General features: G+C 45.1%; 1 long non-coding RNA gene across 1 annotated transcript; it reads left to right on the top strand.

Moving 5' to 3' along the window:
- Positions 1 to 10,476: 10,476 nt before the first annotated feature.
- Positions 10,477 to 12,891, top strand: LOC112844652 (uncharacterized). Its single transcript, XR_003217391.1, has 3 exons — positions 10,477 to 10,510; positions 10,670 to 10,827; positions 11,774 to 12,891. It is a non-coding gene; the product is annotated as an uncharacterized LOC112844652 (long non-coding RNA).
- The last annotated feature ends 13,783 nt before the right edge of the window (positions 12,892 to 26,674 follow it).

The raw sequence follows: 26,674 nt of genomic DNA, 5'->3' as shown, positions 1-26,674 counted from the left end.
TTTATGCCTTACTTTCATTTTCCTGTAATTAGGCTGTTTTTAAATTTCTTGAGTATTCTGTTTAGGATACTGTGTAGTATGATTTGCAAATGAAGAGGAATCACTTTGTCTTAATTAATTGACTAAGAGAATTGGAATGTTGAAAAAATGTTATGTTGATAACTATGAGGTTTTTGGTGGAAGGAAGGGCTTATTCATTTGACCTACAACTGTGTGGGATCTTTATACAAATTCTTATGTTCTATGTAGAGCTTGCTTTAAAGTATGTTAGCAAAAAAACAGCGCATGCATTAGTTTTCACGATTTTTGTTCTTCTTTAGTCATGGGGTCTTTTTAGGTGGTACCTCTAGGTACCACAGGGGGAAATGTGGTGGATTTTTGTGTGATATGTATAACTATGTAACTATATACACTATATATCTATGTGCACTGAACATATATATTTTAACTGTCATGTAGAGTCTTAAGCACAAGACATTTTGCTTCACCATGGTTTATTAAGGTGGTACAGGAACAGGGCAGTTAATGCTGCTGAGAGTTCTCCTGCACACACACTCAACATCTTTCATGTAGCACAACCAAAACAGTAACATTGTAACAGTAACATTGTAACAGAGATCCTGAACACATCACAATAAAATATCATACGATATAATCACACACACACACACACACATACTTTGAACCCACACTGAAGAGTTTTTATATATGAGAAAGCATGTAACCTATGTAGTTATAAGATTATATGTTATAAGATTGTGCCACTTGCTGTATAAGATTTAATAATTAGGATTGATGTGTGATGTTTGACTGTGTCATGACCTATTGTGATAAGCCAGAGCAGGGGTACTCAGAGTCCTGACTGGCCTTTGGCCAAGACCTTGGCCGCTACCTGACCCCTGCAGCTGTGTTTGGGCGTGTGGGAAAGTTACCCAGCAGCAGGGAGCGGGGTTACTGGTCCCTATATTAGGGGACCAGAGGACACCCCCAGAGCTTTTTTCCTCCTGCTGCTGCTACCTGTCCATCTCTGTGTTGCTCTGCTGTCTGTGCTTAAGGCTGTACACCCCGGGGTTTTGCTTTGCTTGCTTTCTGCTTTGTAATTTTCTTGCTAAATGTCTGTATGTATTTTTCCTGCTGTTCATATGATTCAGTGTATTAAACTCTGTTCCAAGAATTCTACTCTTTTCCAGAGCATCTTTTTGAGTGTCTTGATTTTAATTGGATCTAAAGAGGTTGGATCTCCACATCGTTGGTGGGAGAAGGTTATCAGGATGGCTTCAAAATTTGCGACCACACATCCCACCCCAAGCGGACACAGGTATGGCTTTCTCCGAATTACATGATGTGCTGAGTTCGCTTCAAAACAAGGACCCGGGCGCAGCCCTCATTGTAGCAGGAGACTTTAATAAAGCGAACCTCGGACAAGTCATGCCAAACTTTTACCAGCATGTCTTGTGTCTGACGAGGGGGTATCGAATTTTGGATCACTGCTACACGCCATACAAGCAGGGCTACAAAGCTGTCTCACACCCGGCTTGGGAAGTCTGACCACAACGCCATCTTCCTCATTCCCCAGTATAAACAAAACATACGGAGGGAAGAAGTAACCACGAGGGAGGTGAAACGGTGGTCTGCCCAATCAGAAGCTACGCTACAGGACACACTCAACGACGTCGACTGGGACATGTTCAGAGCATGCGCAGTCGACATCAACGAGTTTACGGAAGTAGCAGTAAGCTTCGTCATACTAGGAGATCATCCCCACTGCGAGAGTCACCACATTCCCAAACCAGAAACCGTGGGTGGACAGATCGATCCGCGCTGCAGTGAACGCCAGGACCGCCACCTACAACGCGGGTCTCGCCACTGGCGATATGAGCGCAAGCGGCCTCATACGGCGTGCGGTGTGCGGTGAGGGATGCCAAACGCCGGTACCGGGAGCGTGTGGAGTCCCGCTTCCACCAAGGCGACACACGGAGTATGTGGGACGGACTACACACCATTACAGACTAGAAAGCCAGGGACACTGCGCCGATCAACGCCGACTCTGCATTCACCAATGAGCTGAATCAGTTCTATGCCCGTTTTGAGGTTAGCCAGGCAGCTAATGCTATCTACCGCCTGACTACCGAGGATAGTAACGTCATCAGCGAGAGACCGGTGACCAGCATCGCGGAGCATGACGTCCGAGCGGCATTGAGGAGAGTGAACACAAGGAAAGCGGCGGGGCCAGACGGCATCACGGGCCGTCTGCTGCGCTGCTGTGCTGACCAGCTAGCAGGTGTGTTCACTTCCATCTTCAACGAGTCCCTGGCGAAGTCTGTGGTCCCTACATGCTTCAAAAGATCCACCATCATCCCGGTGCCCAAGAACAGCAAACCCTCATCCCTGAACGATTACCGGCCAGTTGCACTGACCTCGGTAGTAATGAAGGTGTTTGAGAGGCTGCTGAAGAACATCATCTCCTCCTCCATCCCAGACACCACAGATCCGCTCCAGTTCGCCTACCGACCCAACAGATCCACAGAGGATGCCATCACCCACGTCCTGCACACCACCCTCAGCCACGTGGACAAGAAACAGGGTAACTATGTGAGAATGCTGTTTGTTGATTACAGTTCAGCGTTTAACACAATAGTGCCCAGCAGACTGTTCACAAAGCTCAGGGATCTGGGACTCAACAGCCGTCTGTGTGCATTTTTTTTTATTTTTTTTTTTTATTTAGGACAGTGCATGCTAATGAACATAAATGTAAAAACAAATTACATGAATGTAAACATGCCAGATTATAGCCAAAGGCTAATTTCCATCTGTTGTCCTTAAACATAAAAAAATAGACATAATAATTCATAAAAATTCATCATTCATTCATAATAAAAACTCCATCACCAAACTTACACATACACACCATTCTGTTCCCAAATAAAACATTAAAACTATACAACTCATACATGATCACACACTTGATTTGTCCATAACCAGTTTTTAAGCTTTGCCTTAAACAAATTGAAAGTCGAGCATTCTCTAATGGGTTGAGGAAGACTGTTCCACAGATGGCCACCCTTGACAGAGAGGACATTCTGCCCAAATGCTGTCCGTCTGTGAGGTATAAACAAGTCTCCTCGGGTTGTAGCTCGAGTGGTCCTGTCTGAGCTTTCTTTATGCCTAATGAATTGCTTTAGTGGTGGTGGAGCAAGGGAGTGTAAGACTTTATATATTAAACAGACTCTTTTAAGTTTCATTAAGTTATTGAAGTTCAGTAATTTATGTTTTTTTAACACATGACAGTGGTGGTGGGAAGTCGGTTTTTTGTCAAGTAGTTTTAAACTTCTTTTATAAACGTTTTCTGTTTTTCTTTTTTTTTTTCTTTTTTTTTTTGTCTGTCCCATTTGGTTCTTTAGCCGTCAGAATTGTTGTCTGAAGACCAATAAGGATACCAAATGGATTTATTCTGCCAAATGGATCATCATGGCATTGCCGTATTGGTCCATTTGATCAAACTTTGTTGTTATTATTTATTTTATTTTCAGTTGTTACAGATGGGACAGACATGACTGGGGGATAGGAAAGGGAGAAAGAAAGAGAGGAAGGAAAAGAAAAACAGAAGGGAAAAGGGACAGTGAGAAAGGGCACTTACAAAGACAAAGAGAAAGAAAAAAAAATCTCCTGGATCACCTGTTGAGAGAAAAAGAAGAGAAGACAAGCAAAAAAACCAAACAAAAACAAAGCAACATACTAAACACAACACCATCACATTAATCTAGCTAAGTGTGAACAGCAGTAAATACTAAATATTGAAAGTTGTTGTGCAGCACGCAGGACAGACAGCGCACAATGTGCTTTGAAGTAGCAGCTAAGAAAGGTGTAGTTTATGTCTACGAACAGTGAACACCCGTGTGCACACCTGTGTGGATCAGCGCGCTTGTATACAAAAGGTTTCCCCATGTAACGGTCTGCTAGAGGGTGTGGAGGCCCATAGCCCCGTCCCCCAGGGCATGAAGCAGGCATGGAGGAGATCCAGGCTCCAGACATCCAGAGGCCCCAGAGTGCGAGAGCCCAAGGAGTACCACCGGAGGGGCATCCGTGCCACCTTCCTGGGAAGGGCTGAGGAGATCCCCAGACGAGGGGGTCACCCAGTAGCCACGGAGCAGAAGCCAGAGGGGGCTGCACCGGCGTGCCCGCCGGCTCTGCCGGCAGCCAGCTGTGCCAGAGTGAACCGAGTTGCAGGCCCCGAGGCCGGAGGCCCGAGGGCCCCCTTTGCCCCGGAAGAGGCCTGACCGAGCGACAGGCACCAGGCCCCGCCAAGTAGCCACCGGGAGTGAGCTGGTGCATACCTGAGCGCCCAGCCCCGGACAACAAGAACCACCAATGCACCAACCCCTGAGGGCATCAGTCACCAGCAGGGAGTGTGGTGAGGGGAGATAGGCCTCCACACTTGGAGGGCCTGGGAGTACCCAGGGAGGTGGAGTCTAAGACCCGACCTGACATATAGACACAGACAAACAGGCACACACAGACATAAACATGCTTTCCCACCCTCATGCACACATATACAAACACTCAGCACTCACCCAACGTAGGGAGAGACATACATAGACATGTACACACAATCATACTCCCCAAACATAAACGTTTTCAATAGTTTTAAGTGTTGTTGGACAAGCAAGTGACCAGGACGTCAAACAATAGTCCATATGAGAGATGATCATTGAGTAAAAATAAGTTTTTGCAACTTTCATATTTAAATTATTACGTATATGGTTAAAGTTTCGATTATTAAATTTAAGTACCTGGGACACTTTATTTATGTGACTCTTGAAGGATAATGTTGGGTCTAGAATGACCCCAAGATATTTAAATTCTGGTGCTAGATCAAGCTCTACTCCATCCAGGAATATGTTTGACTGCTTCAAGTTTAAGGGGCGTTTGGAAAAATACATGCAGACAGTTTTTGAGGTGTTCAACATTAGGCATGAGTCCTCCAGCCAGCTATTCATTAATGCTAAAGCAGCTGTAAGATCTTTTGCCACCTGCTGGACACTATTTGCTTGCGTATATATAACTGCATCATCCGCATACATTTGAGCAAATATATTTGGACAGACTTCAGGTAAGTTATTGATAAAAAGAGAGAACAATAAGGGCCCAAGAACAGATCCTTGAGGAACCCCTGTATCACAGTCTAAATATGGAGATTTAACCCCATCCAACACCACACACTGTTTCCTGTGTGAGAGATATGAGGCAAACCACTGAAGAGCCTGACTGGAGATATTAAACTGAGTCAATCTGGACAACAATATCCGATGGTTTACAGAGTCGAAAGCCTTCTTCAGATCTACAAAAATACAGCTCCAACACAGGGACTCTTGTCCAGCAAGCTCTTCAAGTTGTCCACTAACATACCCAGGGCAGTATCTGTGGAGTGATGTGCCCGAAACCCAAACTGCAATGGATGTAATGAGGGTTGGGTGTTTTCTAGGTGAGCAGTGAGGAGTTTAACCACCCACTTCTCAGCTATTTTAGATACGACCGGGAGTATGCTTATGGGGCGATAATTAGACATGTCAGTCTTCACACCTGCTTTGAAAATTGGTGTAACTGCAGCATGGGTGTTGGACTTCCTCACTGGCAGAACTCAGGTGGTGAGGGTGGGTAGATGCGTCTCTAACAGCATCACCATCAACACAGGAGCACCACAGGGGTGTGTCCTCTCGCCACTGCTCTACTCCCTCTACACTTCAGACTGTGTGGCCACCCACGGCTCCAACACCATTGTGAAGTTTGCTGAAGTTTTGCTGGTGTTGGGTGCCATCTCCAACAACGATGAGGCGGCCTACATGGACGAAGTGAAGAATCTGGCATCATGGTGCCAGGACAACCACCTCCAGCTGAACGTCGGCAAGACCAAGGAGCTGGTGGTGGACTTCAGAAGGAGTCAGCACAGAGACTACAAGCCCATTATCATCAATGGAGCTCCAGTGGAGAGGGTGCAGTCCTTCAAGTATCTTGGTGTCCACATCTCCTCAGACCTGACATGGGCTGCCCACATTCAGGTCCAGACCAAAAAGGCTAGGCAGCGCCTGTATCACCTCCGACAACTAAGGAAGTTCAGGGTCTCTCCAAAGATCCTCAGGATTTTCTATACAGGCGCTGTGGAGAGCATCCTCACACAGAACATGACAGCGTGGTTTGGGAACAGCTGTGTTAAGGACCAAAAAGCTCTCCAGAGAGTGATCCGTACAGCAGAACACTGCTGCAGGATTGCTCTCCCCCCGCTTCAGGACAGCTACACCAGGAGATGCCGGACTAGAGCAGCGCAGATACTGAAGGACCCGTCCCATCCTGGCAACAAACTGTTCCAACTTCTGCAATCTGGTAGAAGGTTCCGCATCATCCGGGCAAGGACAGAGAGACTCAAGAGGAGCTTCTATCCCCAAGAATGCCCCTTATCCAAGAATCACTGAAGTGTAATGAGATCATTTTGACTAGAAATAAGACAAATAGACTTGGTAAGATTTTGAGTTCTTGCAGTACACAGACGGTGATGAAACCGGTGTCTCTCTGCCCTCAGTCAACATCCAGACACCATGAAGATAGCTCCTCTGCTCCTCTTCAGTGAGTCTCTCACTCCTTTATTGGCTCAGAGTGAGACGCAGCACAGCTGACCTCTGAGCAGTTGGAGGGTTTCTGTGATTACGCTGTGAGCCTTAGTTACTGCACAGCTGACAGTAAACAGCCCTTCATGTACTCTGACTCCATGTTCACTTTATTGATCCCCGTGGGGAAATTCCTCTCTGCATTTAACCCATTCACTCAGTGAAGCAGTGGGCGCCCGAGGAGCACCCCAATGAATGATGCTGGAAACAGATTCTGTGACATGTTTGAATTGAATGTTTGAAATCGTTCACGTGTGTGTGTGTTTAAATAAATTTAAAGACTCTGATGGAAGCTGAAGGACTCATGTGCAGGTCTCAGGTCAGTCACACATGTGAATCAAGTGTTGTCAGGATCCGCTTTTAAAAAAAAACAGGAGTGTTTTATGCAAGTCAGGTAATGACAGTTGTAGTGGAAGAGTAGAAGTCTAGTTTAAAGGAGAGGGAGAATAGCTGTTCTGGTCCGTCTAACTAGTTTTAATGTCTGGTTTTTTTCACATGATTCACATGTTTGTGTTCACATGCCTGAGTTACAGTCAGGTCCATAAATATTGGGACATTGACACAATTCTAACATTTTTGGCTCTATACACCACCACAATGGATTCCAAATGAAACGAACAAGATGTGCTTTAACTGCAGACTGTCAGCTTTTATTTGAGGGTATTTACATCCAAATCAGGTGAACGGTGTAGGAATTGCAACAGTTTGCATATGTGCCTTAAAGGCAGCAGCAGCTTTTTTTAACTACAGCGCAGAGCTGATCTGTTCTCATCAGCAGTTTTTCTTCTGCTTTAAATGCATCTGAGCAACAGGTGAAGGGGAAAACTGCACAAACCACAACTTCAGCTTGTTGGGGGGATTTTTCAGGCAGGGCCAGACAAAGGTGTGGTGTCCGCAGACACCACACCTGGACGCACCAGACGCATCTGGACCATGGCGCGTGGCAACTGCAGGCGCTGGCGAGGCAGAGCCAGCAGTTGTGGAAACCTCTCCACAATTTGAACCAAACCCAAAAGGCTGTTCCTAGTGTGGAACCTCTGTCTGATGTTTGACATAACAACGGGGTTTATGTCCTTTCTAACATAAAGCCTGATTTATTTATTTTTTCTCAGTGCTCTATAACCACCAGAAAGGATGGTTCCCACGATACATGTTCTGCTCAGGTGTCCCTATGATGTAACAGAGACAAGGATAGGTGTGTGTGTGTGTGTGTGTGTGTGTGTGTGTGTGTGTTATGATCATGTAAAACAGGGGTACTAAACTAGTTTAAAGAGGTCGTGTCAGAGACAATGTCTTGATGATCAAACATAAATACAGAGATACAGATATATAGATGCAACATAGAACTAAACATACATGTATGACTGTTGATATGCATAATGCTGCATTTTAACATAATAAAATGTGATGCATGTTGAAATGAAAACAAATAAAAAGAGGAAAATCTTGAATTTCCTCTCTTCTGTTTCACACACAGACTGTGTCTTAGTTATACTGGTAGCACATCTCAACCACAGTTTCCACTCTCCTGTGCTTTTGCACGTTTCTGCTCTGTGAGTAAACTGAGCTCTAGCTTGTGCTGCCAGGATTTTAACCCTGGCTGACTCAGAGCCTCACACACATGTGGAGGAGCTCACTGATGAGCTTGGAACCATATTTAGTTGTGATTATGTTGACTGTGGAGAAAAGTGCCTGACTTTATTGTGTGGATCCAAACATGGTGATGATGCAGTCATACCGGAGAAACTCGTCTCAGTGGAAAAGTGGAAGGTCACGTTTTACAAACTCATCTTTCAGGTCCACATTAGTCTCATCAGCTGACTGCAGGTTTGAAAATCTGATTTGGTTGTTGGTTTGGATCCGTGTGTGACAGGGTCTGGGTCCGGACTGTGGTCTGTGGTTTGTGACCTTTACTGACCTCTGACCTTTCCTGACCTCTGACCTCTTGTTACAGGTGTGTGTGTGCTGTTGCTGCCTGCACTGACTGTTTCTGCAGGTGAGTTGGTGGAAATGAAAACAATCAGTGAGACTCCAACAAGAACACAAATACATTTACTCTGTGTGTGTGTGTGTGTGTGTGTGTGTGTGTGTGTCCTCCAGTGTCTTTGTCTGTCAGTCCAAACCTTCAGCAGGTCTTCAGTGGATCTTCAGTGGATCTGAGTTGTGTTGAAGATGGACAGACAGCTGATGGATGGACAGTGAGGAGGACCAGAGGAGGACTCACTGAGGACTGTGGAGCAGCTGCAGGCTTTGGGAGGGTTCTTGGTTCCTACTGTGTTGTGGATCTTTCTGCACCCAGTGAAACCTTCTGGTGTGAGGACTCCTCTGGACAGCAGAGTGACAGAGTCTCCTTCAGTGTCCAATCAGACACTACAGGTGAGATGTTCCAGCTGTGTCTCTGTCTCTATGTGACTCTGCTCTCATTAACTCTGTTTGTCTCTGATGGTCAGACAAACATGTCATCCTGGAGATCCCTGCACTTCCTGTGAGGACAGGAAGTGATGTCATTCTGCGCTGCAGACAGAGGAATGGTGCCACAGTCAAAGCTTATTTTTTCATTAATGGAAGTCATCATGGTCTTAAACCAGAGCACATCATCACTAACATCCAGCAGTTGATGAAGGTCTTTACTCATGTTCTACTGATGAGGGTGGAAAGTCTCCTCAGAGCTCTCTGAGGGTCAGAGGTCAGAACGCTGATGTCACTTTCAGGGTGGCTGTAGCTCAGGTGGTAGAGCAGGTGATCTACAGATCAGAAGGTTGGTGGTTCGATTCCTGGCTTCCCCTAGTCTGCATGCCAAATATCCTTGGGCAAGATACTTACCCCAAATTGCTCTCCAATGCATCCATCGGCCATGTGAATGTCAGTTAGAAAGCACTAAGGAAAAATGTGCTGGTGTGGATGAGTGAATGTACAAGTTGTGTAATGCACTTTGAGTGCTCAGAAGAGTAGAAAAGCGCTATATAAGAACCAGTCCCTTTTACCATTTACTTCCTGTTTAAAAAAAGTGATGTAACATTGTGACCTGATAATAAACTGACTGAACCATCTTCATCATCTCTCCTGCAGATCCTCCTCACTCTCCTCCTCCTCCATCCCTCCTGGTCCCAGTTGTAGCAGGTCTGGTCTCTGGGGTTCTCCTGGTTCTGGTTCTGGGTGGAGTTCTGTTCCTCTGCAGTAAACTAAAAGGTGAGAAACCTGCACGGAAGTAAAAGTCCTGTTCCTTTAACCCTGAAAGCTGACGAGAGCAGCCGTGCTTCCATCAACTCCTTTAAATCCTGCTGCAGGATGAGTTGGAACAATAATGTTCGTGTGTATGAAAACAGAGGAGTTTCACATCACACATTCAGTTCATCCCAGGTTTCTTTCCACTTATGTGTCTGTAGGAACAACATGATCCAGAAACACGCTTTGAGTTCACAGCACAGCTGTTTAATAAACACCATCATGTTGTCAGCATGAACCATCACATGGCTTTAATGTGATGTGTAAATCATTTAAAAATGAAATTATGGAGACCCTCAAACATTGATTTCCTGTGATTTGAAACTATTTTGTGGAACTTTTTTATTTACAGTTTTGAGGGATACCCTAGTTGTCTGTAGCTAGAAAAGTTATGTAAAAATATTATTTTCAATTTCTTTGTAGTGTATTTATGATTAATTTAATAATTTAAACATATTAAGTTACATTATTTATTCATGTAGTAACAGGGACGAGTGAGACCTAATGTTTAATGATGCTCAGTGAGCTGTTTCCTCCCGTGCTGATGTTTCTCTGTGTGATGTAGGAGGTCGGGAAGCAGACCTGTGGAGCTGACGGCTGTCTGAGACGGAGCGTCTGCCTCTGCTGTGAGTCTGCTTCATGTTTCTCCACATGTATTATCTGTGTTTCCACCACTGGAGGGCGCTGTGGGTTATTGATGTGTGGGAACAGTAACCAATCACTGCAGTCTGAATGCTTCTCTTTGGTCATGTGACCATTTGACCTCTGATCAGTGTGTTCTTCAGTTTCAGGCCTGTTTCTGCTGACTGCTGCAGTTTAGCTGATGTTCCTACACCTGTCTGTTCTCATGGTGACCTCTGACCTTTGGTGACCTTTAGTGACCTCTGTCCTCCTGTTACAGGTGTGTGTGTGCTGCTGCTGTCTGCTCTGACCGTTTCTACAGGTGAGTTGAAGGTAACAGGAACTCTGAGGTGATGTTGGTGCTCTGTGGTCGCTGCTCCATCATCATGTCTAATAATCCTCGGTCAGCCTCTTCTTCTTCTTCTTCTTCTCTCCTTTATCTGACTGACTGTTTACAGCTGATAGGCTGATAAATAAAGCTTCAGCTTAATGCTAACATTAGGAGCTGCTGTTTTTAAAGTTTCACTGCTGTTTGAACGATTTTTAAACTTTTTGACTGTACAAACTTGTTGGCACCACTTCATTCTGAACGTCTAAAAGACCTTTACAGAGAAAACAATGTGTGTTTATGGCACAAAGCTGGACTGCTCCAATGTTCAGGGTCTGACTGAGTGGACCATCAGGAAGTGGTTTTGATTCTGAACACATTTAAAAGCTCCATCAGCTTCTGGAGTCAAAGCCGCTCTTCTTTTTCTGGAGCCTGGACTTTTTCCAGCAGTTTGTGGGATTTTCTGGAGTCACAGGCTGGAAATTTGTCCATGATTATGAGTCGTGTGTTTCCAGCAGCAGGGTCTGAAACTGCAGTACGAGACCAGCTACAAACATGAGAAACAAGCACAGTTGACTGCAGACGACAGGAAGTTATAAAACTAAACCCGACTCAGGGTTAGCTAACACATCTAAGGAGGCTGGTAGGAAACTTCATGTCAGGAAGAGGACACCTCTACCTCCTGAGGAGGACACCTCCACATGAGGGTGGAAGAAAAAAGGAGACTTCTGAAAGTTTGGTGAAGATGGTTCAGCTCAGATCCTCTAACATGACTGAGCATCACTCATGATCCTCAGAGCACAGACAAGTTAAAATCAGACAAAACAGACCTCCTCTGTATCCTCCTCTTGACTCCTCTTTGGCATCCTCCTCTGTATCCTCCTCTTTCATCTCCTCCTCTGTGTCCTCCTCCTGACTCCTCTGTTTCCTCCTCTTTCAGCTCCTCCTCCCTCTGAGTCAGTTCTCAGACTCTTCTGCCATCTAGTGGTCTTCTGCCCGTACTGCACCTCCAATTGTCTGCTGCTGTACATCTGCTGCAGCAGGAAGACACCGATCAAACCAGCCATCTCCATGGAGATGACCCAGTGTGATGGAGGAGGTCAGGGACTGGATGAAGATGGTGATGATGTCACTGCTGATGTCACTACTGAGCATGCCTTCTGAGCTGCAGACTGTGTGTCAGGGTACCAGCATCTGCAGTATTCCTGTATCTTGATTCCTCTTTTGCTGTATTGGAGAAATGTTCTAGTGTTTACTGTCAGTATTTAGGTTTGAGTTTATCACATCATCCCTGTTTCCTTGTTTATATGTCATTCCCTGTTTGCTGAGTAAGTCTGTCCTCTGTGTATGTCTCTTCAGTGATGTCTCCTCTGTCTCGTCTCCCTTTCTGTTTTGTGTTATCATTCCATGTCTCCTCTGTCTGTATTGCGATTCCTGTACATTCTCCCAGCCCATCATGTGCGTCTCCTCCCGTTGTCTTCCAAGTCCGTCTAGTTCTTCCCTCCCGTCTCCTGTGTCATGTTGTGTGAATTAGTCTGCGTCATAGTGTTTCCTGTTTTACTTTGACAGTGTCACGTCCCGTCTTCAGTGTGTATAGTTTTGCTTCCTCTGTGTCGTGAGGTCCACTCTCTCTAATTACCCTTGTGTGCTTATGGTGTGTCTCATTTCCTCTGTCAGGTTGTCTGTATTTCCTCTGTGTCTCCCACGTCATGGTCCAGTTCCCTTGTTCCAGTTTTCTTTGTTATTTGCTTTACTCAACATTTACAGCCTCAATAAATGACTGGCTTTCTGTTCAACCTCACTCTGGCCTCAGTTGTCTACATTTGGCTCCTCCTACCGAGTATATTTACACCAGCAACACTGTTTAGTTTGATATGACGGATTAACAACATGCTGTGATATCCAGTTCATCTGTAATAGATACTGGATCTAATCAGTCAGCAGATATTTGATCAGCTTATTTATAACTATACTAGAAACAAACACAACTGTGTTGGTGATTCATGCAAACTTGCATATCAGCCTTTGAAGGTTTTGTAGTATTGAGAACAAAGAGGTTGTGTTAGGGCTGAAAAGCCCGACTTGTTCTCCTCTGCAGGTCATCAAATGCACCACAGAAGTTTGTATTTGCACAGCCTGTATATGTTTGATGGCTTTATTATTCTCTGTTCAAAGACAATAAATGTGGAAAATATCTCATGTAGTATCAGCTTCATTTAAAATGACTGCAAACATTTAGAGAACATGTGCTGCTGTTTGTCCTACATTTCAACACTGAATGAACCCTGAAAACGTGATGGCAGGTGGCAGATTGGAGTCCACATGAAATATCGGCTGTATGAAGACTGGAAAATATAGATGATACAAACATGCAGCCAAACATTTGTGGACATGGATAAACTCTCTGATCCAAAAAGCAGGAAGTGACACAGCTAGAAAATGAAAGTGTGTAACAGCTGAAGTCAAATGTAATGCAGAGTTGAATCTGCACTTGGATCCATGTGTGAAAGGTCAACATGTAGGGATCACATGAGTCCTGATGTTTGTCAATGCAGCTTGATAACTCCATCTACTGTGGGCTACATATACTGGGCTGGTAGCTCCATAGTGTTGCAAAGAAACTATTCAATGTGCAAATTTAAAATCAGAGGCTCTTCTAACACAGGAGCCATGTTGAGTTTAGATCACAGCGACCACCGGCAGTCTGAAATGGAATGAAGCCCATTGACAGCCAGCAGGTCTAAACAGGAACGCAGCCATTTGTATGCGTGGCAATGATGTGGCTGCAGCTGACACAGGATTGGTTCAAACTAAACATCAGACGCATTTCACAGAGTTCACAAATAAACTCACGTTTTTATCTTTGAAGATGATCATAAAGTAGAATTGATGGTCCAGCAGACAACAGCAGGAGGTTTGAGCCCTTCTGATGCAGCAGAAACAGGATTTGGAGGAAGATGTTAATAGATTAGAAAGAATTGTACACTGTGAATCAATGCAAGTCTTTCTAGATAGACAGATCTTTAATAATCCCTCAGGTAGGTTCCTCTGGGACAGTCACAGATAGAGACACCAATTCTGACGTCCTTTGAAAGTTTTCATCACTCGTCATGTACACAGATGTTAATTCTACATATTCCTAGTACTGAACTCTAAATCAATATGAAGAAAATGCTCCTACTAATCTGCATATATGTTGATATCAAATCCTTTTCCAGCACATGGATAAATCTCTATAAATCTTTCAGTCTGATCAGAATGGGCACAGTGTTGTTATTGCAGCACTCCCTGATGTTTGAAAAGCTAAATGTCCATTTTAAAGTGCTCGTGTGTAGGATTGTGTTTCCTTCCTTTGTGCAGTTCTTACAGTAAACATGTTTGAATGTTTCCTGTTCCCCTGATGCTTCTTCCTGTTGGATAAAGTTGGTTTGAATAACATGTTCTTATAGGTTTCAATGAACTTCAAACTGGGATCCACTTACAAAACTGTCTCATTTTATTGGAACGATCCACATTTGCATCCATTCACGGTACATTTGACATCTGAACACGTTTGTACACATGATGAAAGGACAGATGGTGTTTGTGTGTCCTTCTTAAACTTAGTGTGAATGTTTCATCATGTAGAACTACTTAGAACAAAGTCTTTGGGAACATTTGGAGAACACGTTTAGGAAAGTAACATCCTGGTAGAACATTTTCTTAAAGCAAAGCAGAGCTGCAACATGACTGTGAGGATTCACAATAATAAAGTCACAATACTTTATTATTATGAAGACTAAAGTGCACCTTAATGCTGCCAATGAATACACATGTTCTTTGTGAAAGCATGAGCACAGCTGACATGCACCACACTGACCCCACTCGCCCCATTTCTTCATCCACTTCTTGCTCTTGTGCTTGAAATGAGACGCAGACACAGCAAAAGTCAGAGGCTCTAAAATCCACAAAAAGGGGGCTTGTTAGATCAGGATATTGGATGTGATCCATAGAAGACACATCAGCCTGCACTAACATGATGTCACACACACTGAATGTAACAGTGACAGTTTACATCATCACACAATCAGCTGTGATTGTTTCACTGTCATCAAACTAGTCAACAGGAAGTAGAATCAATAGAAACCAATCATTTACTGACAGCATGTCTGATGGAAATAAGTGCAGATTATGTATGAAGTATAACTGCACACAGTAACTGTGTTACAATAAGGACTTAACAGCGCCCTCTGCTGGAGTGTTTCAGTACTGCGTTAACTAGAATACACCACCTCCTCCTCCTCCTCACACCACCTGCTACAGCTCTACTCTTCTATGACTACAGTCATCCACAGCACTGATGTGAGGTCACATGGTTCATATGTAAGGAGCACAGAGACGTCCTAGCAGCTGACCTCAGGTCAGTTTAATGACTGTGAGCAGCAGCTGTGTTCTTGTCACTGTGACAGGGAGACACTCTCAGACACAGCGCTCATGTCAGCTTGTTCTCATGCAGGAGGATCAGGAGCTCCATGTTTGTCTTTCTGTTTGAATCATGATGTGTTTGTGCCATCAGAGTCTGTCATGAGTACTCAGGGTTTCACAGCAGCTCTTCTGGATGCTGACGAGGACTCCAACCTCATGTTTCACCTCTCTGAGCTTCTGATGTCTGTGAACACTCGTGTTTCTTCTCTGGGCTCATCTGGACAAAAACACCTTTCTGTGTTTGGCTCCAGCCTCATTCTGACTGACAGGAAGTGTGTTATCCATGAGCTTCTTTGTTTCCTGCTGTGTTTCCTGTCTGTGGACAAACACGAGTGTTTCAGCTGAGGACTTGGTTCCTTCCACCTGTCCATACAGGACATCACGCTGTCTTTTCTCTTTAAATGCAGCTCCAGGTCCTTCCACGTGCTGCTCTGTATTTGTGCAGTTTGTAGTGTGTCCTGGGAAACGTAGCACACATGGTGTTCTTCTGCTGTTTCCTCCTTTCACTGAGTGTGAAACACTGACGCTGTGCTGTTGTTCACAGAGCGGATTCTAGCTGCAGCTGGACTCTGTCATCTAACTGAATGTGTTGGTGCTGATCACGGGGCTCTGAGGGGGAGCAGCAGGAGGACTCTGGATGCTGACGTCAGTGTATCTGTGGAAGCTCACACAGCGTCTCTGTCATTCAATATTGTGCTATATATTGTATCTATGCAAAGATGAACAGACTGTGTGTTCACTGGTCTCTGTGCTGCTGACTGCTTTGCTGCAGCTCTGATGTCATCATCACTCCCTCCTCCACCCTCAGCAGTCCCAGCATGCTGCTGTGGTGCACCCCACCCTCACTCTACACCTGAGCCATAGACCACACCCTCCACCTCAATATACACCACAGTTTTCTCTGCTATGGAAATGAGATCAGGAGGAAATCATTATTATTATTATTTAATAAATGCTCACATTAATGTGGGCTTATTTGTTTCATATTAGAAACATTAGTCGAGTGTTTTTAGTATAAAATGGTGAAAGTCCCTCTTTTTGCTCCTCCCCTCACCTGTGGATGGACGGTGCTGTTACCGTGGTGACAGCTTGGATGTGTTTCAGTCCTACCTGGTTATCACTGCAGGAATCTTTACTTTCACATTTATTACAGGTAATAACTCTGATTTTTCTGTGTATTATGAACTAAATGTATCCTGATACACACAGAGATGGATGAGCAGAGGTCACATGATGACAGAACAAACATGGAGTCTTTGATTTATTTAGATATTTATTGATGAATGCAAACAAACCCTGACACTGAACCATCGTCCAGCTTTCACAGAACAAACCTGATCACATGACCTGCTGACCCAAACAGTGAAAAGCTCCATGGCAACAACAACAAACAGCCTCACATATGTTAACAGAGGCTGTTAGAAGCACAGAGTCTTTACAGTCTTTCTCCTGTTTGTACACAGATCTCTGCACATCTTCATCACAGTTACTCACAGACGTGCAGAGTGTGTGGATATCAAAGCTAAGTTTCCACCATGTTTGTAGTCTGTACTGGGACTCATGGAGCATCTCTCTATGAGCACTCAGTGCTTTAAACAGTGAGTCCCAGTTTAACCAGCAGCCTTCACACCACACATCACACAGACATGGAAACTTCAAACCCTCAGACTGAAGTCACTGGCAGTCTCTGGCACCAGCGACTGCGCTAACAAACATACAGCAAACAGTGAAGGTTTGGTAGAGAAAGCTGGTTGGGTAATACCAAGTATGCAGCGGAGGAGGCGGGGTTACATTACTAGATGATTAAACATGAAACTATTTTGCTGATAATAATTGAAACTATTAAAGAAAATCAAGATAATTCATAATTTTATAAACTGGAATGATTAAATTATATTGGCTGGATCTGATTATTGGGGGGGTCATGACCCCCATAACCCCCCTGGAAATGACGCGCCTGGTCCTGAGGTCAAATCCACCATCTTTGTTTCAGTGCTTCATGTTCTCCCGTGTTTGTGTGCGTCCTCTCCGGTACTCCGGCTTCCTCCCACAGTCCAAACACATGCAGTTAGTGGGGTCAGGTTAACTGTGAGTGGTTGTGTCTCTCTGTGTTATTCCACCTTAATAAATGACTTCCTGTTAGCATTAAGTGCTTCTGTAGGACTGATGTCATTTTCATGGTTGGATCATTTAAATGAAGCTGGACTCAGATGCAGTAAATAAGTTGATTGATCATTAATGAATAAAGCTGGTCAAATCCATCACGTGGACACATGTGATTGTGTAGTATTGATCCCAATGCTGGTATTAGTCCTGGATCAATAACACTGGATGGATGCGTTCAGCATGGAGCCCCTGAGCTGTGTTACAGACAAACATGAAACTGACAGGTCTGTGTCATTCACAGTCTGTAACACTTCTAAACAACAGAGGCTGACCCAAGTGCCTCAGAGCCAGGCACGCTCACATCACAGCTCTCTGAAGAAGTTTCAAAATAAGAGCTGAAAGCTGTGTTTGCTTGTGTTAGCTTATTATTGTGGAGACTAACATTCAGTCATCATGTGTTCAGACTCATAATGATTACTCTCATAAATCCTGATGATGTCACACAGACTGTGTTTTTCAGGAACAGTGATTCTGATGTGAGCCTGCTAGCTGACAGCAGACCTGATGAAACCACATGTTGACATCTGTGAGGACAGACTGGACTCTTTGACTGCACCTTGGTTCTCCTCAGAGGTCTGTACAGGAGCATGTCCACCCCCACTGAAGATCTCAGTCACTGTGAAACATAGAAACCTGCTTGTGTGGCCTCTGCCTCACATGTAGATGCAGCTACAGGTTTCTCTGTCAGTCAGACTGAAACAGTGTCCTGATGCTGCATCATTCAGCTCTGTGCCCCAGTCAGCATCACTGTGTCTACCAGTGTCAGTGTTTCTTTTCCTGTAACACTCAGCACAGGCTCAGCTGGTATCCAGTGTTGGACTTTGGCTTCAGCTGCTGTGATAGATCCTCTAACATAGATCAGCTCTGCTACATGTTGTTAGATCAGTGCAGCTGCCTGTCATGTCCTGATGTTTCTCTGGGTCAGCAGCTTCTCCATCAGAGGTTCACATGGAGCTGATCCAGTATCTCCAGTAACTGTGTTCTGTGCCTCACTGGTTCATCCTTCTGTCTGTGTGACGTCAGTCAGATGTTAAACTCTGTAATCTTCACTGTGTCACAGAGTTCAGTGAGTTCCGTTATTCACAGGATCAATCAGATCATCAGAGAACAGCTGATCAGCAATCAGTGGTGCCAACAGCGCCTCCTGTGGTGAGAGGATGCAATAATGCAATGTAGCATTTTTACACTCAACACTTGCAGTCATGGAAACTGTCTGTTGGATCTGTGTGACGTTGCTTTCTTGTGTTGCTTTCTTGGTTAGAGTTCCTCACAAATGTGCAGATTATTCTTCTAATGAGGCGTCGACCATGTTTTCAGTTCTTTGGAAGAAAACATCGCCCTTTGCCATCCTTACTTTTCTTTGACTTCTTCAAATGCAGCTGAACTCCAGCTGGTATTTTATTGGACTTTGCAGCTGTTTCTGGTCATCAGTTCATTCCTGCAAACCTCTGAACCTGAACAACAATGATGCTGCATTGCTGGCTGATCCCAAAAGGTTGATTCTGTTCATCTGGACGTTTTCAGAAACGTTTGCTCACTGATCAGGTGACTTCTTCAGTCTCAGCTGACTGCAGCTTTACAACCTTACAAACAGCACATTTGCACAATGACTGAAACCAGCAGCACCTGATATATATGATACTAATATAATACATATACATATATAATCCATACTAATGATGAAGGAACTGAGCTCACAGTGTTCATTCAGTGAACTACTCAGTTTATTTTGGCCTCAGAAATGCTCACTCTGTTTGTACATCACTGTCAGCAATAGACTCATTCTGCTGTGTGGACAGGAACACATGTGACATCACTTCCTGTTTGTTTGTGACTGAAGAGGAAGAAGTTTACAAGGAATCATTTAGAAGAGTTTCAAACATCAACTGATTGAATCCATGAATGTGAAAACGTGTTTGTGAGTGAAAGAGACAGACATGTACAGACTGAACTATCTGTTCAACAGTCAGAGTGTTTCTCTAACAGGAGACACTCTTTACACTCAGCACAGGGACACTGAGCAACCAGCAGACCAGAACCCAAACCCAGGATAAAGAGTTTGAGTGAATGTGGTGTTGAAGGTGTGGAGGTGGATCAGAGTGTCAGAGGAGACTCTGTAGAAGGACAGAGTGCCAGCAGGACAGTCCACATACACTGCTGCTCTGTTAGAGACAGAGGAGGAGGAGGAGGAGGAGGAGATGGATGTTTGTCTGTTATTGTGACAGACAGAAAGAGGACCATCATCAGAGCAGCTCAGACTCCAGGACTGATCATTGTGTCCAAACCCACAGTCACCGCCTCCTTTCCTTCTGATGCTTCTGTAACTCACTGATATAGAAACACCTCCTATTTATGGTCATCAGTTCATTCCTGGAAACCTATGAACCTGTACAACAATGATGCTGCATTGCTGGCTAATCCCAAAAGGCTGATTCAGTTCATCTGGACGTTTTCAGTGGAGAAACGTTTGGTCAGTGATCCAGGTGACTTCTTCAGTCTCAGCTGACTGCAGGTTTCCAACCTTATAAACAGCACATTTGCATAATGACTGAAACTAGCAGCAATGGCACCTAATATACAGTGGCTTGCAAAAGTATTCGGCCCCCTTTGGTCTGAGTGCAGTCAGTTGCCCATAGACATTGCCTGATGAGTGCTAATGACTAAATAGAGTGCACCTCTTTGTAATCTAATGTCAGTACAAATACAGCTGCTCTGTGACGGCCTCAGAGGTTGTCTAAGAGAATATTGGGAGCAACAACACCATGAATTCCAAAGAACACACCAGACAGGTCAGGGATAAAGTTATTGAGAAATTTAAAGCAGGCTTAGGCTACAAAAAGATTTCCCAAGCCTTGAACATCCCACGGAGCACTGTTCAAGCCATCATTCAGAAATGGAAGGAGTATGGCACAACTGTAAACCTACCAAGACAAGGCCGTCCACCTAAACTCACAGGCCGAACAAGGAGAGCGCTGATCAGACACAAGCCATGTGGGGGACACAGCAAACATGTGGAAGAAGGTGCTCTGGTCAGATGAGACCAAAATGGAACTTTTTGGCCAAAATGCAAAACGCTATGTGTGGCGGAAAACTAACACTGCACATCACTCTGAACACACCATCCCCACTGTCAAATATGGTGGTGGCAGCATCATGCTCTGGGGGTGCTTCTCTTCAGCAGGGACAGGGAAGCTGGTCAGAGTTGATGGGAAGATGGATGGAGCCAAATACAGGGCAATCTTGGAAGAAAACCTCTTGGAGTCTGCAAAAGACTTGAGACTGGGGCGGAGGTTCACCTTCCAGCAGGACAACGACCCTAAACATAAAGCCAGGGCAACAATGGAATGGTTTAAAAGAAAACATATCCATGTGTTAGAATGGCCCAGTCAAAGTCCAGATCTAAATCCAATCCAGAATCTGTGGCAAGATCTGAAAACTGCTGTTCACAAACGCTGTCCATCTAATCTGACTGAGCTGGAGCTGTTTTGCAAAGAAGAATGGGCAAAGATTTCAGTCTGTAGATGTGCAAAGCTGGTAGAGACATACCCTAAAAGACTGCCAGCTGTAATTGCAGCAAAAGGTGGTTCTACAAAGTATTGACTCAGGGGGCTGAATAATTACGCACACCCCACTTTGCAGTTATTTATTTGTAAAAAATGTTTGGAATCATGTATGATTTTCGTTCCACTTCTCACATGTAGTTCAAGGGGGCCGAATACTTTTGCAAGCCACTGTATATTATACTAATATAATACATATACATATATAATCCATACTAATGATGAAGGAACTGAGCTCACAGTCCATTGTTCATTCAGTGAACTACTCAATTTATTTTGGGCCTCAGAAATGCTAACTCTGTTTGTATATCACTTATTGTCAGCAATAGAACTCATTGTGCTTTGTGGACAGGAACACATTGGACATCATTTCCTGTTTGTTTTTGATGCAGCGTTTTATCAAATTAGAGCTGCATGAAAAACAATGACACAGCTTCTAAAAGTTTGACATCAAAGGTAAAATAATGTCTTTCACCAAATTCCAGCAGATTCTTCACCAGGACCCTTTGTGATAGTTTTCATGTTTCATACAAACTAAAGTGATACACCTCATACGCATTTTCTTATTATTCAGGACACCATTACAGACAACACTACATTCAGTGCTGTTTCATTGTTTAATGTTTTATATTTAAAAAATGTAATATTATAATATTAATAATATATAATAATATTTAAGCCAGCCTGCCTTGGTGTGCATCCCTAAACCTGTGCAAACCTCTTTTTTTTATTCTCAAAAGATTTTATATTTCCTGGGGGTGGAATTCCCCTAGGTGGCACTGTCATTTTATGAATTTAATAACCCCACTGACCACTTGGTCACATACTTGGCGTTGGTCAACAGGATGCACATTTCAGGTTGAGGGTTGGTCTTGTAAATTAATTGTTTTATTTTGGCAGAGAGCATAGTTCACCTGTTTCGAAGACCTTTTGTAAAGTGGTTGATTGTAGATAAGACAGCAGCATTTAGGTTTAGGAGGAATATTAACATGATTTTAGCATGTCGCGACCCCAATTTTCCCTTGTTTTTGGTTGCTCTAGCGCTATTGTTATGGAAGAGGAACTGCAGCAACTTACGGACTTGGTGGCACAGTTAAGAGCAGATAATGAGCGGATGCTTCGGGATGGCAGCACTGGTCCGGGTTCTGGTGGAGCAGCTTCAACCTCCTCCGTAACTGCTGGGTGTTTGGCAGGTGTTCGTAGTCAGGCCACTGTTCTAGAGTGGTTGGTGGTGGTGCCTAGGGACCGTAAATGCCCCATGTTTAATGGCAAGACATGCATCAATATAGCCGAATGGGTTGAAGAGGGTTCAAGCATGCATGCGTGCCCAGCATCTGTCCGTTACTGATCAAGCATTCTCTATTTTTGACCATCTAGGGCAGGGGTGTCAAAATCAAATGAGCTGCAGGCCACTTCTGGCACCGTCATCTCATTGGAGGGCCACTTTAGTGTTCAAGTAGTACAAAAACAAACAAACAAGAAAACACCCACTAATATTCCCTAAAATGTAGTGTTTTGTTTGTTTTATTTAATTCCAAATATTATGCAACAAGAGAAAACTGCAAACATGAACACAATTTTTTTCTCACTCTTAACTATCTGAAGCCTTTCAGTTTCATTTGTCATATGCAAATTAGCACAGGGTCAACATTGCAATGAAATGTATTTGACGAGCAGAAGACAGTCACTCAGCAGTATAGTAGAGTATAGTACAGTAGTTTCATTGAACTACCAAATAAACAGCTCTTTCTGGTACGCCCTTTCTGGCCAGACACGTGGCAGCACTTTTGCTACAGTTTTGTTTGTATTTAACAAAATAAAAATGCAGGCATAAGAGTACACATTAGTTTTTGAATGCAAGCAAAAATTGTTTTCTTTCCAAATAAATCTCTCACTGAACTAACAGAGCCAATCCCTCAACACGTTTGCACTCTCTTGTTACCAGGTCCGGGGCTCCGAACCGTGGTAAGGAGACCTCTGGCTAATACTTTTGGGTTCCGTGTCGGGCTCGTAGCCGGGAACTAGCTTAACTTTGCTAGCCAGAGACAGAGAGAGGCATTGAAAGGCTGCTCCAGCAGAACTTTATTCTTTGGGAGGAAAACACGAACACAGTGTACAGTCGAGTCTTTACAGCTTACTTACAACTGGGCTCGTCGGGCACTCTTTCTGGCTGCAGTGGTTATTATTATATTTACATGCTTCCATCTCCCGTTTCTGCTCGGTAGCACCTCTTACTTTTCGACTTTCCTTTTTCTCCCTCCCTCACGCTCACACACACACACAGCGGGAGGGACAGTCCCACACGTTCTCCCTGCAGCACGGACTACACCGCCCATGAGGCTACAGTCTTAAAGGGCCATGCCTGTAACACTCTGCCCTCGTATTAAATCCTTTTTCGAATAATAATTAAAAAAAAAAAATTTCTTCACATCGATATGTGGGCCGCAAGTAGAGGTGACGTGGGCCGCAAATGGCCCGTGGGCTGCGAGTTTGAGACCCCTGATCTAGGGTGAGAAGCAAGAGAGGAGAAAGTTTTGCTCTAATTCAGAGCAAAGGGACCCTGCTCGGGTGTTGGCTATTTTGAAGGAACTGTATGGTAATGCGCAGTCACATGTCACCCTGCAGCAGGTTTTTTCTTTCAAGGAGACAGCAGGGGGGAGACTCTTTGCAGGAGTTCTCATTAGCACTAATGGCTCTGATGGAGCAAGTTAAACAAAGCGCACCTGATGGCATGCGCGGTGCAGAAGTGCTACTCCGGGACCAGATGTGGAAGATGTTGTTGACAGAGTCCTCCGTAGAGAGCTCAAACAAGAGGCATGAGCTAAAGGAGTTCCTAAAGCACTGGCAAGAGCAGTTAAATCAGCTTACGGAGACGGTGGTCTCTTTACAGAACACTCAAAGTGTTTTCCGGCCTTCAGGGGGTAGCCCGGTGATTTCTCGCCGGTGTCAGCAGCCAGGGCACTTTGCTAAGGAGTGCACTGGGGGGCAGGCTTTGCACCGCACCAGAAAAACCTCTGATGTAGTCCCCCCTTGTGCGGCAGGTGATCATCATCCCCCTCTCTGTGACTCTGCAGAGCCACAGTTATGGTGGGGAGTTCACTGGCTCTCCAAACGATAGGATTGGCAGGTTAATATCATCTTGTCCAAAGATTGATGTTGTGATTGGTGGGGTAACTGTCCCCTGTCTGGTGGATGCTGGTTCCATGGTTTCCACCTTCACCGAGGGTTTCTTTTTGGCGCATTTTGCCCCTTGGGGACAGGAACGCCTCCAGTCGTATATATGTATACTGGTTATTTAGAGCTCAGTGTACTCCTGTGTGGCAAGGAAATGCCCTCTTGTGGGATCCTCATAGTTAAGGACCCTCCTGATACCAAGCCCTCTGTCCCTGGTATCTTAGGAATGAATGTAATCCATTGCTGTTATCAAGAGCTGTTTGGGGCTTTTGGTGGCTCCTTGTTTAATTCGCCTTATGTGTCACAGGCAGCGAGACCAGTTCTGGAGGCCCTACATCAGTATCACCAGTCTGCATCCCAAGCACCAGAGGACATGGTTGGTACCGTCAAGGTACGAGGCCTGCGGGGCATGCGGATACCTGGTGGCATCATGCAGCTGGTGGCAACCACATGTTCTCAGCAATTGTCAGGTCAGGCTGTGCTTTTAGAGCCTCCTGATTCCGGGTTGCCGGCTGGGCTGCTGGCCTCTCCATGTTTGATCCAGATGATCTCGCATGACATACCCCTGCTTGATGACGTACCCGTCCGGCAGAGGTACAGGCGAATTCCTCCTTCTGATAATGAGGCTGTCAGGACCCATATCAACCAGTTATTGGAGGCCCAGGTAATTAGGGAGAGCAGCAGTCCTTATGCCTCTCCCATTGTCCTGGTCCGCAAGAAGGATGGAAGCCTGCGTCTGTGTGTTGATTATCGCTGCTGAATAGCAAAACGAGGAATTATGCTTTCCCCCTACCTCACATCGAGGAAATTCTGGTTTTCTACCATTGATTTGGCCAGCGGGTCCAACCAGGTGCCAGTTTCTGAGCAGGATAAGCCTAAGACCGCTTTCTGTACACCATTCGGCTTGTTCGAGTGGAATCATATATCATTTGGGCTGTGCAACGCTCCTGGTACCTTCCAGCGCCTGATGCAGAGGATGTTGGGGGATCAGCGGTGCCATTGTGTTCTCCTCGTTGGTCTCTCTGTATTTACAATGGTTAGAGGTGGTACTTGCACAGCTGCAGCAAGAGGGACTCAAGGCCAAGCTGGAAAAGTGTGCCTTCTTCCAGCAGAAGGTCTGCTATCTGGCCCATGTCATCTCCCGTGAAGGGGTTTCAATCGATCTGGCCAAGGTTGATGCAGTAGCCAAGTGGTGACGTCCTTGTTCTGTGTCAGAGCTGAGGTCATTCCTGGGCTTCGCCAGTTAGTACCAATGCTTTATGGAGGGATTCCCCATGTTGGCGTCTCTCTCACATCAAGTAGTGGGTAAATTGGCTGGCACAAAGTCAAAGAAGGGCTTGGGACATGCTTTAAGTGATGCCTGGACACCTCAGTGTGAGGGGAGCTTTAAGGCTTTGAAAGCAAAGCTGACAACAACCCACTCAGATATCTCTCTTCGGCCAAGCTAGGTGCCACTGAGGAGATGTGGGCATCCCAGCTGGCGGCCTTTGACTTTGAGATCAAATATCAGTCGAGCCACAGCAATAGGAATGCTGATGCTCTCTCCCGACAGTATGAGACAAGCTCCAGCTTGGCCGAGGGTGTGTTGCCTGGGATTTCCGTTTCAATTCTGCTTCAGCAGGCTCCGCGTCCAGTGGTGTTGCCCTCAGCTACTCAGCTAGAAATTGGGGCCTTCCCGTCTCATTCCCCTGGGGATATTCGTGCCCTGCAGGAGGCTGACCCACTCCTGAAAGACTTCCTAGTATATTGGAGAAGGCAGTCCCTGCCCTCTCCGATGGAAAGGAGCCAGGTCTTTAGGTTAATATTGGTTCTGCTGCGTCAGCGGGACCGGCTAGTGGAGAAGGATGGCATCCTCTAGCGCCAGACTTTACGTCACAGGGGGGTGAGGAAGCTCCCCAACTTGTCCTCCCAGAAGTTCTGAAGCCTGAGACCTTGAGACTACTGCACCAGGACCATGGGCACCAGGGTATTGAGCGTACCACTGAACTGGTCAGGCAGCATTGCTGCATGGATCACCTGTTGGCGTCTAGGCCAAATGAAATTTTGGCTATGGACTTCATGGTGTTGGAACCTTACCATAGTGGTGTTGAAAACGTCTTGGTCATGACCGACATTTTCAGCAAATACACGGTTGCGGTCCCTACCCGGGACCAGCGGGCCTGTGGCCCAGGCCTTGTTAACAGAGTGTTTTTTTAAAGTTTGGCATTCCTAGCTGCCTCCACTCTGACCAGGGTAGAAACTTCAAGAGGTTGGTGATGCAACAGCTGTGCAAGTTGTATCAGGTAGCCAAGTACCATACAACCCCATACCAGCCAGCGGGTAATGGGCAGTGCGAACAGTTCAACCGAACCCTCCATAATCTCTTACGGATCCTGCCATCTTCCTGGAAGCGTGACTGGGTTGTGTGATACATTCATAAGTTACCACGTCATATAGAATCTGGACCTGTCGATAATGCTCTGCTTGCCATATTCAGG

This window comes from Oreochromis niloticus, unplaced genomic scaffold (assembly GCF_001858045.2).
Source record: "Oreochromis niloticus isolate F11D_XX unplaced genomic scaffold, O_niloticus_UMD_NMBU tig00000692_pilon, whole genome shotgun sequence".
Taxonomy (NCBI): Eukaryota; Metazoa; Chordata; class Actinopteri; order Cichliformes; family Cichlidae; genus Oreochromis; species Oreochromis niloticus.
The sequence above is the reverse complement of the archived record's forward strand: the minus strand, read 5'-3'. Positions and strand labels throughout refer to the sequence as shown.